A 14,134-nucleotide genomic window follows, 5' to 3' on the forward strand; every position below is an offset into this window, starting at 1 on the left:
ACATGTATATAATCTTTTTTATATGTGATATGTGTTGGCTTTGTTCACTTGCTAGAATATAATGAACCTCCATGTCATTTATTTCATCTTCAGATCTTTTTAGTGTTCAGATCTTTTCTGTAGTGATCCCAAGTCATTTATGACTTGCTGGCACTAATAATTCAATCGTCTGGTTATTCATTTGGGTTTTATGCTTGTTTCCTTATTTTGGAGCTCTTGGAGTTTGAACGGTTTATTTTTGTCAGAATTCTAGAAAAATGACCTCAGAATGGAATTCTAAAATTCCATCAGCTCTGAAAAGGCAAAATTAGGCTATTCCCATGGTTGACATGAGTATCGAGATAATAAGTGCATGTTTGGGGCAATTTGATGCTTTAGTCTTTGAAATGTGGCCTAAGGTTGACTTTGATCAACTTTCTTAGTAAACACACACAGATTGATATTCCATTAGTGCAGTTAGCTCCAAAATATCGAGTTTGGTCCAGAATGATCTTTCGTGTACTTCTCGAGGCTTGTAGTCTCATTCCAAACTTCTTTGTGGATTTTGGCATAAAATGGCATTTGGGTGTGGGACCCATTTTTAATCGTAACGACCTCGTATGAAAATTTTATTTTACTATTGAATTTGAAATATCAAATTTAGTGCGGTAGCATATCTTGTTTACACACATGGTATTCCAAATGAATTTTGAGCACCCCGTCAGAGTATTTAAATTTGGTGAATATCAGCATTTTAGCTGATATCTGGTGCCCAGCAATTTGGCCTTTACGATCATCGGCCCCAGGCCACGTTCATGAAGGGTCTCTTGGTAACTCTCCTCATTCGCGGAGGGTGTGACATATTCATGCAGGTCTCAGAGTTTATGCACCGCGATTGCAGAGCACTATTCAACTGAACGCGGAGAACAATTTTTCTGGGTCACTTTTTAGATATTTGTATGTCACAATCAGCTTTGCAAATTACTTTAAAGGACGATATATCCCTTATTTGTAGCTCAAATTTGGCGATTAAAGGGTTCAAAATCAAGAAACTTTCATGGGAAATCCATTGGTGAGCTCAGAATCTTGATTAGAACCTTTGTTTGAGGTATTTTCTTTGCTTTTGCTGCTGTCTCTTGCAATTTTCGGAATGAAATTGTGGTGAATTCTGTGAAATTATTTTTTGATCATTTTAGCTTCATTTTATGTTATTAAAGAGTCCAAATTGTGGAACGTCATGGGATGATTAGTTTTTTCCAATGAGGCTTCACTTTTGCTAAATTGTCGTTCAAAGATATGGTCCCCTTTTTGTGTTTAGCTGAAAAATTCAGAAATTCTTATTGCATGATTGTTTCTTGACGTCTTCCAACCTCGTCTTGTGTTGTAAATTGTTGCATGAGCTTGGGGTGCTACTTAGGATCAACCTTTTAGGTCAATTTTAGAATTCCAGATGTGGGTCCCTCATTTTTCATTTTAGACCTGGCATTTTGTCCATCTCTAAAAATCACAAATTTAGTGTCTAAATGATCATATTGACATTGTGATCGATGTTTTATTAGTATGGAGGCTATTGGAGGTTATTTGGTGGCGGAGATAATAAATTTAGTTGATTCAGAGTGCGCGTGTTTGACTTTGAGGTAGGCTACGGTCTGCCCTTTTGACTGAGTTTTATTAGATATCATTTAGTATGTATTTCATGTAATTTAGGTTGATATTGGCTGGGTTTAGGGCTTTCCTTCTTTTATTTCATTTCCCTTACTCCGGTTGGACATTAGACTAGCGTAGCCTCTTAGAATCCTTATTTTAGGCTTGTGGTTTTGGTGTGTCAAGGATTGGTGAGATTATCCTTCTTAGTATCAGTATTGATGTCCTCAAGATAGGTTGAACCTTAGATGATTTAGTTTGACCTTCAGGTCCCTTATAGCTAGGCGTAGCTTCTGGTTGGGCTTGTGAAAATTGATGTGACTTAGTGCTAGTCCCAGAGAATTTTGAGGCTTGTTGTAGCCATATGTTTGGCTTTGTTGTGATCGTTGGGAGATGATAGGGAACATTTTGGGGTAAGGCATCGTTCCTAGAGATATTTCTCTTCCTAATTGATTCTGATTCATGTCTCGATTATCTCTCTTATTTAGCCGTAGGCTTTTATTGCTCTATATCTATTATCTATTGGTTGGCCCCAGGTTAGTTCCTTTGCCTCAATAATATGGTATAGTTGTATGTTACCATTTGGATTGTGTGTATGTCTTGTTTGTATGTTGGTGATGTCATACTTGCATTGATTGAGCATATTCACTCATTTTGTGGTATGATCTCGATAGTTTCATTGGATTTTCACTACTTATTTTGAGAAGAATTTCTCACATTTTTACTACTTTTAAACTGTGTTTAATAAGAGTCGTACCACATGGGACATTGGATACTGGTTTTGAGATCTATGAGACGTCGAGGTCGTGCTCCTTTTCTAAGGACAGTTTAAGAGGCATAAAGGATGTGCTCAGTTTTTATTGATATGCAACATGGCATTGCTCTTTTTATACTTTGGCTGCATCTGGGATACCTTTACCCTGTACTTGATTATGTGGTATGGGGTCACCATTTTCTACATCAACTCTGCCACTCACTCTCCGGTACGACTATGGGGATACTATATGTCTATGTAAGACCTAGTTTGGACTCAAGTAATGTATATGAACTTCCCACATCCCCTATGATCCCTCTGTCAAGTACACCACTAAACTGGATGAGAGAGTCATATAGGTCCTACCTTGCAGGCCAAGGGCTATACTGGGTCTATACACTTGTTGTTGATCGTTGAGAGCCACTAATGATGTTACTAGTTTTTTACTACAACCTTGAATTCATTAGCATCGAGTATCACCTGTATACCTGATTGGTGTGGTCCCCCGATTTATAAAGGCTTGGAGTATGTTTGTCATTATTTATACCTTTCGGGGGTATGGGCATCTAGTCGGTTATTATTTGATTATACCTATTCTTATCTATTTTTTTACTTATAATTGGTTTGCAGGGTGTCGTATTCTTGATTGTTGTTGTTGGTATTTCCCGTGTGACTCAGTTGATTTAGTCCTTAGTTGGCATGTGATTAGCTGAGGAAGAACATGCCTCTGCCCTTAATTAGTTGGCTCCTTTAGTGTCTCCTTATAGTAAATAGGTTGTGGCTTGCGCGTCCAGTTTCATCCTTTGACTCTGCCTCCTTTAAATATTTATATATTCTATCCCTTTACTATTATTTCCTACCTTATCTTTTATTAGATATTATTTGCTTACTTTTGCTATATTTACCTAATTACCTATGATTTATATTTCTTTACTTGTGGAGATCAATCGCCTTATGCCTACTAAGTGCCATTTGTTTGGTACTCATACTACACTTCTGCCCCTTGCAGATCATAATACGGGTTATGTTGTTGATTTAGACTAGAGAAAAGCACCTTAATTCAGAGATTTGGTGAGCTCTTGGCGTTCGAAGTTGCCGATATCCATCTATGTTGGATTATGACCAGTCTTTACTTTTTTTGAAGATTGTCTATACCTATATTGTATTTGTAAAATCCTTATATTCGTATTTTGATTTAGATTATCGATTACCAACTGATGCCAGGTCTTGGGGCAGTTCCTTATGTTTTATTTCAGTTGTTCTTTTATTCTCATATCTATTTCCCTTCCTCTTTACTTACTCATCTTCCTCTTGGTTACCCATTGCCTATAGTTTCGGGCTAAGGGTTAAGTTTTAGGCTTACTTGATGGTAGGTGTTAGCAAGTGTCATCATGAACTGAGAAATTGGGTCATGACAAGCTATTATTAGAGCTCTAGGTTGAACATCATCATTGGTATGAGGGCAATGCCTAGTAGAGTCCTATTGACCAGTTTGGAGACGTTCGTGTCCTATCTCTAGGAGTCTATGGGGCATATTTAGGAAATTATGTTCTTGACTCCTTATAGTGTGTCCTTGTGTTGAATAACTTTTGAAACTGATCCTTTGGAATCTACTATCTCTTAGATGGATAGCACAAGGTTTCTAGTAGAACCAGTCAGAGCTTCAGCAAGTTCTACTAGGGTTTCAACAAATGGTTCTCAGGCCAGAGATGGGTTAGCAGTTCCCTAACAAGGTTTGTCCTTTGTATCAGAGTATGTCATGGAGTTTCTTAAGTAGGTTAGGAACAACCTCACATTATCCACTATAGATAAGGATATGAGTTGGGAATTCATCAGGGATTGTCCTTGACACTCTCTTTGGTGTCAGAGCCCTTGATAGAGCTGTTGAGAAGGCATCCCTTGGAGCTTATAGAGATAGTGAGAAAAAGGCCTCTCCATCAGTATAGTGGTAATGGGATCCCACTGCAGAGTGACTATCAGTTTAGCGAGGGTCATCTTCCTTCTCGATCCATCAAACCCACATCGATAGCACCTTAGGTCCCAAGAGGTTTTGAGATAGGTTATGGGGTTACAACAAATAGAGTTTAGGTTGGGTTTCTTAGGATGAGCACATTGGGCCTTCAGGTGTTGGAGATTATCTTATCCTATTTGGTTTCTTACAGTAGGATGTGATTGGTGATAATTGCTATGAGGCTGGCGAGGAAGGACACTTTGTTAGAGGGTGTTGTAGGGCCCAAGTGTAGTCATCTACGGGAAGAAACACCTATGGCAGCTAACCCAGACAAGGTGGTTCTAGTGCGGGCCAGTACTTGAGGGGATCAGGTTTGCTCCCTTCTTATTGAGATTGCATTATTATAGGTTGTTCAGCTTTAGGGTATTATGACTGCGGTTCACTTGACCACTGGTCTCGAGATTGCTCAAGACCAAAGTTGTCATTTCAAAATTTTCATACACCTCCTTCTCACTAGGCTAGAGACTTTGGACCCTGTCGTACTTGTGGAGAGTTGGGTCATTGGTTTAGAGAGTGCTCCCAGTATAGAACCCATGCAAAGTTTTCTTAGCCAGGTCAGCATCATGGTTTTACGCTGCCCCTAGGTAGAGGTAATGCTTAGAGGGTTACTGGAGATGTTTCAAGTATTCAGACCAAGATTGATCAAGATTCGTTCCATGCTTCTACCAGTCAGCTAGAGGCTGAGGTTCCAGGCATTGATTTTGTTTGGTGCCAATTCATTTTGTTATCATTCAATATCTATACTATGTGTTTTGGGGGTTTTCATACCCATACGTTCCTATTTGACTTATTATGTATGTTATGATTGTGGTATTGCCTTAACTGGGCCTATGTGTATATGTTTCAGTGTTATAGCTAGTTTTTTTAGTAGTGGATCAACTAGGCCAAGATTCTATGTTGAGTAGTAGTGGTTAAGTAATTCCCAATGCCTTTTCCTTGGTGATTTGATATGAGGTTGCGGCTAGGATAGTTAGCTTCTTTTTCCCCCCTCACCATTAATTTTGATATGGTGTCAATCCTTTTAATCCTTTTAGATAGGTGGCTAGACCAGCGTTGTTAGTTCCGGTAGTTATGGTGTGGGAGGATCTAGTTGGCATTGAGGGTCACCTTAGTTGCATATTGTCCCATTAGGTTAGTGGTTGAATAGTTCCTCATACCTTTGTGTATAGTTATTATTGCTTGACTTGTATTTCTCTCTAACCACTTTGGTTTCCTTGGCATAGACAACTATCTTCTTTTATTTCTATTGTTTGGCTTTGTCCTTAGATTATGAAGTTTAGGTTTAATAATTTTACCTACCTATTTGGGTCATTTACATCATTCTTGGTGTTTGGATTTATTGGTAGTTGGGATATTTATGGTTGTTGGAGTTGTGAGAAAGGTAGCATAGTCTCCAGGGGCATTATGATAATCCTAGCTAGCTATCTCTTCCCATAAGTTTAGTCTTGTTATCTATTAAAAAGTCGTGGTCCATTCGTTTAATCTTTTGAAGTTGTCTTTTTTGAGGGTTTGGGTATCGATTATGGCTAGTTGAGAATTTGGGAAATGTGGTCTCCTATTGTGCCTTGTTGTGGTTGGGTTGTATCTAATGAGGTCTTGGTTGTGTTCTGGCACTGGAATGGTTGTCTCCCTTGGTGGGTTCACAGTTTAGCTTCGTTTACAGAATTAAAGGTTGCTTAGAAGTTTCATCTACAGGATGGGGTTAATGTAATTTGTGAAATCCATGATTCTAAATTTGTTCAGTGTGTGAGGTCTTCCTTTTTCTTATTCGGTAGCTTACGGTGTTGAGAGTTGGATTTGGTGCCCTTGGACCATTACCGATAAGTTTTCCTTGTTTGTGCATCGCCTATCAGCTTGGTTTCTCTTTGACTAGGATTGTTCGCTTAGATTTGAGGTAGCAGAGTAATCTGTGGGAATATAGTGCCGGAGTTTCAAAAGTTCCTATGATAGGATTATGTCAGCGGAGATGGACTCAGTTCAGCCTGGTCATTCGCGGGATAATCATCCTTTGGGATGGAGTATTCAGTTTTAGAAGATGAGTTTCGGCTTGGGGTCTTGGTTTTTGAAGCTGAGATTGCAATTTAGGCTTTGCCACGATTTGGTTTCTTGCTTATGGTTGGTTTCACCTCTTGATGTTCAATGGAAATATGTGGCTTCCCCGAGGTTTGTAGGGTGTGTTCATTAAGCAAGTGTCGGATGGCGTTGAGGATTTTTAGGATAGCTAAGGATCGGTAGAAATCCCTTAATGACCTGGAGAAGGGGAAAAGTATTTAGATTTTTGAGTGAGTTGAATCTGCCATGGTCCTTTATTGCTCATTTCGGTTGTTTTGGTTTAATTTGGCTGTCCTCAGTTGAAATCTGGTGTTTTTGGTCAAGTTCGGGCTAAGTGAGAGAGAGTTAGAGACCAAGAAGGGATTGGAGGAGCTTTTGGAGTTGAAAGTGAATTTGAGTATCTTTCTATCACAATCCGACCTAGGACCTAGTCGTAACACGACCATCGACATCCCAAATGCCTCCAACCAAGCCTATTATACATAACATAAGCATGCATAAGGTAAAGTAAAAGAGGAAACAGCATAAGAGAGTCTAAACCATGAATAGTAAATGAAGAATGACACATGACAACATAGACTCAAAACATTTGTCCAACTAGATGCCTCAACTCATGAGCATGGACGGGGGAATGTCCCTAGCTCACCTTCAATATGAAACATAACAAAAGTTTTCGAAAATAATAACCAACTCGATAACTAGTCCCTAATAAATGAGGACTATCGACAAACACCGCAGGATAGGAAAGCTTAACTAGCTACATGGATGAATATGATCTTTAATATCAACCCCTACATTATGAGACAATGTATGAAAAATGTATGCATGAATAAGTTTGAATGTACTAAGTATGAGGGAATAAAATGCAAATTAAATCATGGGATGCAACGTTCAAGTAAAACACATGATAAGATGCGATAAGTAAAGTCATGAGAAAATCATAGTGACCAAAGAACTAGAAAATCATAATTTAAATCGTGACATACATAAGATATCATACATATGTGGGATAGGAACCATAACCGACAATAACATCATTCGAGCTATAACATGGAATCTCATTGTCTCCCCATACAATGAAGAAAATGAGGAATCTACTTGCCAAGGTAGACTCTAACCGGGTAGGCGAATCATACATATACTATATGTGGATACAATAGTTGTGCCATGATGGCAACTTACGGTGGCACATAGTTTAAGAGATATGAGGTTGCTACTACATATTTTGGTAGGACCCCCACCTCAAGTCCACTCGGTGCTAAGTAAAATCCCACAGAATACATACATAGCATAGGAATCATAATTACATATATCATAGTCATGATCATAGGTTTGAAATCATAGAGTAGCTCATTTTCATAACATACTAGTAATGTGAGAATTGTCCTTTCTTCATTACAATCACATTTGCATGATTCATATAGTTAGGTCCTAGGTCACCACATAGGGACCTAAGTCATCTTACTTCATAATTTGCATGAAATTCATACCTTGAACTTAAAGTAAAACTCAAATGCATAATCAATTGACTTAAAAATCATGAAATTTACTTTGAAACATGCATGATCATATACTTTCTATCAGCCCATACATAATTCATAAAGATGATATCATTAGAAAGTATAATTGAATACACCCATAATTTATATCATGAACCCTAGAGATCAATGTAGGAGAATTCATGAAAAAACTCTTCAATTCAGTACAATAACCATCAATTTGTATCAAAATAGACTCATAATCATAATTTGAATCATAATTCATGCAATTGGACTAGAGATCATAATACCCATAAAATATCATACTTTAATTTGATAGAAAACTTGAAAAATTGATTGGACTTCATGGATGAAAGAATCTATGAATAAATACCCGCATACCTTAAGTGAGAAAACAAAATAGTTTTGAAAAACTTGAGTGTTTTGATGGAGAGCTTGAGTGAATTTATTTGAAATCTTCAATAGAGTCCTTAAGAGTGTTTTGTAAATAGAGAAATATTTGAATAGGTGAATTGTAGAAGAATGAATAGAATTAGAGGTTTAGGTTAATTTATAGAGCTGAATTAGATCCTAAAAATATCTTGGTTCATTAGCTAACAATTAGGAAAAGTCTAAAGTATCCTTACGTAAAAACTAAATTCGGATAAAAACCATCGCCCAAATCCACGACATGGAGGTGTTCCCTTAGATATTTTTTGAGCGAATGAGATTTTGGTCAGATTTTGACTTGGGAAAAATTGCAGTGAATGGAAGCAAGTCAGCGAACTGGACTTGCCATGCATTTTACTATTTTGTGCAGTTTTTTTGAAAAATCTATCTTTCGATATAGGGTCCTAAAAATCTATCAAAAAAAATTTTCGCTGGTTGTGATCCCTTGATCGATATTCTAAACTTAGATTTGCCAAAAATATGAAGGATAATACATTACGTGAGCGTCCTATTCCCGAAGCATTCTTAAGGCACTTGTGAGCATTTTTGAGGAATGTTACAATATCTCCCCCTTAGGAACATTAGTCCTCGAGTGAGATTCAACTAATATTGAAAGGACATGGAAAAAGGACTAGCAACCCAACATGAACATGAAGACATTTTGAAAAATGCATAGAACATGTAAACTTCATACTTAACATAAGACATAGTCCTTTAGAAAAAGAATCATTTTCATGAATCATGCATGCATGTGAATGACATATGGAAATGAAACATATGAGTTTAATAGATTTGATCATGAACAACTTAGTACCTTTAGGCTTAAGTGGAAGGAAAGAGATACATATAATGCTTCATCATGTCTGATTCCGCTTCCTATGTAGCACTATTTACTTATCTATTCCTCCATAACACCTTGACGGACGCAACGTCTTTATTTCTTAACCTCTTCACTTGCCAGTCTTAAATCTCAATCGGGATCTCCTTATAAGTCAAATTCTCTTCAATACTCATATTCTCTATTGACACAATAGAATTTGGATCAATCAAAAACTTTCTCAATATTGACACATGAAATACATGATGAATTAAAGTCAACTCAAGTGGCAAGTCTAACTCATATGACACTTTGCCAATACGCGTCAATATTCTATATGGTCCTACATATCTAGGACTCAACTTCCCTTTCTTACCAAACCGTATTACCCCTTTCATAGGTGAAATCTTCAAATACACCATATCATCCATATCAAATTCAAGCTCTCTCCTCCTAGAGTCTGAATAGGACTTTTGATGACTTTGAGCCGTTTTTAATCTTTCTCTTATGAGCCTTACTTTATCCATTGCATCAACAATCAAAATATGGACCAATAAATGTCATCTCACCCACTTCAAACCACCCCACCAGAGACCCACATCTTCTTCTATATAAGGCTTCAAAATAAGCCATTTGGATGCTAAAGTGATAACTATTATTGTAGGCAAACTCAATCAATGGAAAATGGTCATCCCAACTTCCTATAAGATCAATCACACATGCCTTTAAAATATCCTCCAAGGTTTGAATTATTCTTTCATCTTGTCCATCGGTTTGAGGATGGAAAGCAATACTTATCTTGACTATAGTACTAAGACCTTTTTGAAATGACTTCCAAAAATATAAAGTGAATTGGGTACATCTATCTGATATAATCAACAAAGGAACACCATGAAGTTTCACAAGTTCTCAAATGTACAACTTAGCATAATCTTCGGCACCATAAGATATCTTGATCGATAGAAAATGCGTTTATTTGGTCATCCGGTCCATAATGAACCAAATAGAAACATGTTGTCTTCTAGTATGAGGCAAACTCGTGACAAAGTCCATATTCAAATCTTCCTACTTCCAAGTAGGGATTTCTATTTCTTGAGATAGACCTCCCGATCTTTGATGTTCAACTTTCACTTGTTGACAATTAGGACACTTAGCCACAAACTCCGCTATGTCCTTATTCATGACATTCCAAAAAATATACTTCTGTCAAATCATAATACATCTTGGTGGATCGTGGATGAATTGAATACCGAGAATTATGGGCCTCATTCAATATCAACTCTCTCAATCCATCAACATTTGGAAAACACAAAAAACCTTGGTAAAGTAGTACCCTATCTCCTCATACGGAGAAAGCCTCAATGGATTTTTCGGTAACCAACTTTTTTAATTCACCCAAAAATGAATCATTGTCTTGTTTGGACTTGACGTCTTCCACAAGAGATGATTCTGAACCATTATGTATAAGAACTTCTCAATCATTGTAATCAACCAAATGCACATCTAAACGTGCCAATTATGGACCTCCTTAACCAATTCCCTCTTACCTTCCTAAACATGTGCAACACTATCCATAGACAACCGACTAAGAGCATTGTCTACAACATTTTCCTTACTCGGATGGTATAGTACACTCATGTCATAGTCTTTTAGGAGCTCAACCCACCTATTTTGCCTAAGGTTCAAGTCCCTTTGGATAAACACATATCGCAAGCTTTTCTAGTTGGTAAACACATCAACATGCACTCCATAAAGATAATGGCGCCAAATTTACTAAACAAACACAACCGCCGCAAGTTCAAGATCATGAGTCGGATAGTTCCTTTCATGCACTTTAAGTTGCCTAGAGGCATATGATATAACCTTACAATATTGTATCAAGACACAACCTAGACCAACACGTGAATTATCAAAATAAATAACAAATCCATCCGAATCTTCAGGCAAAGTCAAAATAGGAGACGCTGTGAGACGATCCTTCAATATTTGGAAACTTTTCTCACATTCATCCGACCATTGAAATTTTTCCTTCTTTTTTATTTAAAGGCAAAGCAATAGACGAAAACCCTTCAACAAACCTTCTATAGTATTTGGGTAAGCCCAAAAAGCTTCTAATATCTAAAGGAGATAATGGTCTAGGCCAATTCTTATCCACATCCATTTTTTTTGGTTGTACTTTAATCCCATTACCGGACACCACATGGCCAAGAAATGCAACTTCCCTTAGCCAAAACTCACACTTACTAAATTTAGCAAATAATTGTTTCTCTCTTAATGCTTGCAACATAATCCTCAAGTGACCCATATGATCTTCCTCATTTTGAGAATAAATCAAGATGTCATCAATGAACACCACTACAAACATGTCTAAGTATGGCTTGAAAATACGATTCATCAAATCCATAAATATAAAAGGAGCATTAGTCAAACCAAAAGACATTACTACAAATTCAAAATGGTCATACCTTGTCCAAAAATCCATTTTGGGAATATTGCACTCTCTTACTCTCAATTGATAATAACCGGAACGGAGGTCAATCTTAGAAAAATAGCTTGCTCCTTGTAATTGATCAAACACGTCATCTATCCTTAGAATTGGATATTTGTTCTTTATGGTGACCTTAGTCAATTACCAGTAGTCTATACACATTAAGAGTGACTCTCTTTCTTCCTAACAAATAACACGGGAGCACCATATAGTGAAATACTCGATCTTATAATGACCTTATCCAACAAATCCTTCAACTGTTCTTCCAACTACTTAAGTTCCATCGAAGCCATACGATAAGGAGGAATCGAAATAGGTTGGGTATCGAGAAGGTAATCTATGTCAAAGTCAATTTCCCTTTCAGGAGAAATACCGGGTAAATCATTAAAAATACATCGAAAAACTCATTAATTATAGGGACCGACTCAAAAGTAGGAGTTTTGGAATCGATGTCCCTAACCTGCAGAATATGATAAATACACCCCTTGGAAATTATTTTTTGGGCCTTAATACATTAGATGAATCGACCGTTAACCACTGAATCATTACCCTTCCATTCAAGAATAGGCTCATTAGGAAAGTAAAACTTAAGCACATGAGTCCTATAACATATATATGCGTAAGAAGCATGTTATCAATCCATACCCAGAATAATGTCAAAGTCAGTCATGCCAAGTTAAACAAGATCACATGGAATAACTTTGTGCAAGACCTATACGGGACAATTTCTATAAGCTCTCTTGGCTAATACTGAATCACCAATGGTAGTATAAACTGAAAAAGGTTCTATTAACACTTCGGGGCTCACATCAAATCTCATAGCACTGTAAGGAGTAACAAAAGATAATTTGGCACCTAGATCAAAAAATTCATAAACATCAAAGTTAAAGACTCATAACACACCCTTGACCACATCGGGAGTCTCATAAATATCTTACTTAGTGTGAAGAGCATAGAATCGGTTGTTACGTTAGCCTTCCTTGGGTGGAGCTTCGGCTCTTTGTTGCACTTGGCCTCTTAGAGGATAAACTTCTCCACCCTTGTTGGCAATATGAGGGCACTCGATTTGCTTATGGTCCATCTTGCCACATCCATAATAAGCACCCATCCCATCAAGAACTTCCCTCCATGATTCTTTCCACACTTTGCACACTTAGGAAAAGAAGGGCTACTAGCATTTACACCTCCTCCTCCTTGAGATTTAGGGTATGGCACCCTATTCTTAGCAAACTTCTTCCTTGAGCTTTGTCCTTGTTGAGAGCGTCCACAACTATCACTTGTCCTAGCATTGGAGAACCCACCTTCATATCGGGCAATCTTAGAATCCCTCATCCTCATCTCCTTGAGCTTTTCTTCTTTAATTTATTTGGAAAAAGTCATGAGCCGAGATATGTCCATCTCCTTAAAAAGAATAGTGGTATGACATTTCTTAGAAACCATCGAAAACCCTGGATATGAATTCACTCATTTGGGCACATGGGTCGGCAACCAATGAAGGAGCATACTTTGATAGCTTAGTAAACTTGAGGGCATAGTTTATCATCCCCATATTGCCTTGTCGAAGATTTGCGAACTTCAATACTTTAGCCTCCCATAACTCAAGAGGGAAAAAGTGATAAAGAAAAGTAAGTTTGAAAGCTTGCCATTCAATAGGACCTCCATCCACCCTCTCCAACTTCCATTAAGTGTACTAAACTTGGGCAACACCCTTAGGATGGTAAGACGCCAACTCCGTTTTTTCATCCAAAGTCACCCTATAATACTCACTATCTTGTAGACCACATCAATGAACACTTGAGGATCCTCATCAACCTTTGAGCTATGAAACTCCAAAGGATTAATTCATGGAAAATCTCTCACCCTTGAGGCCGAAGTAGGAACGTTAGAAGGAGCCGCAATTCCTTGTTTAGTCACCACTTGGGATAGCATAGTAATGGCGATTCAAAACTCCACATTATTCACTTAGTACGATAGAGGACCATTGTCTTGAGGAGACGAGTGAGCTTTGGCTTCATTAGCATTATTTCCCCTTGGAAATGGTGGTCTTGTTGGAGCCATTCTTCTGGTAATCGCAAAGAAAGACCGTTAGGGAAAAAAAGTCTTACAGTAAACTCTATAGCACGACATAGATCGTGAAAGAAGTGAGAATTCCTAAAACGTCTCACAACCTCCTATTCATAGATGTGGCACACTTCACAACCATGAATAAGACTCTACTTGACGCGGCATGTTGAACTCCCTAAGACACTTAAACCTTATGCTCTGATACCAAGTTTGTCATGACTCAACCTGAGGCTTAGTCATAACATGGCGATCAAAACCCCGAAGGGCTCCAACCAAGCCTAATATATCATTAGTATACATAAGGTAAAGTAAAATTAGAAATATCATAAGAGAGTCTAAACCATTAATAGTAAATGAAGAATATCACATGACAATAGACTCAAAACATTTGTCCAAC

The sequence above is a fragment of the Solanum dulcamara genome, chromosome 3 (genome assembly GCF_947179165.1).
Source record: "Solanum dulcamara chromosome 3, daSolDulc1.2, whole genome shotgun sequence".
NCBI classification, from domain to species: domain Eukaryota; kingdom Viridiplantae; phylum Streptophyta; class Magnoliopsida; order Solanales; family Solanaceae; genus Solanum; species Solanum dulcamara.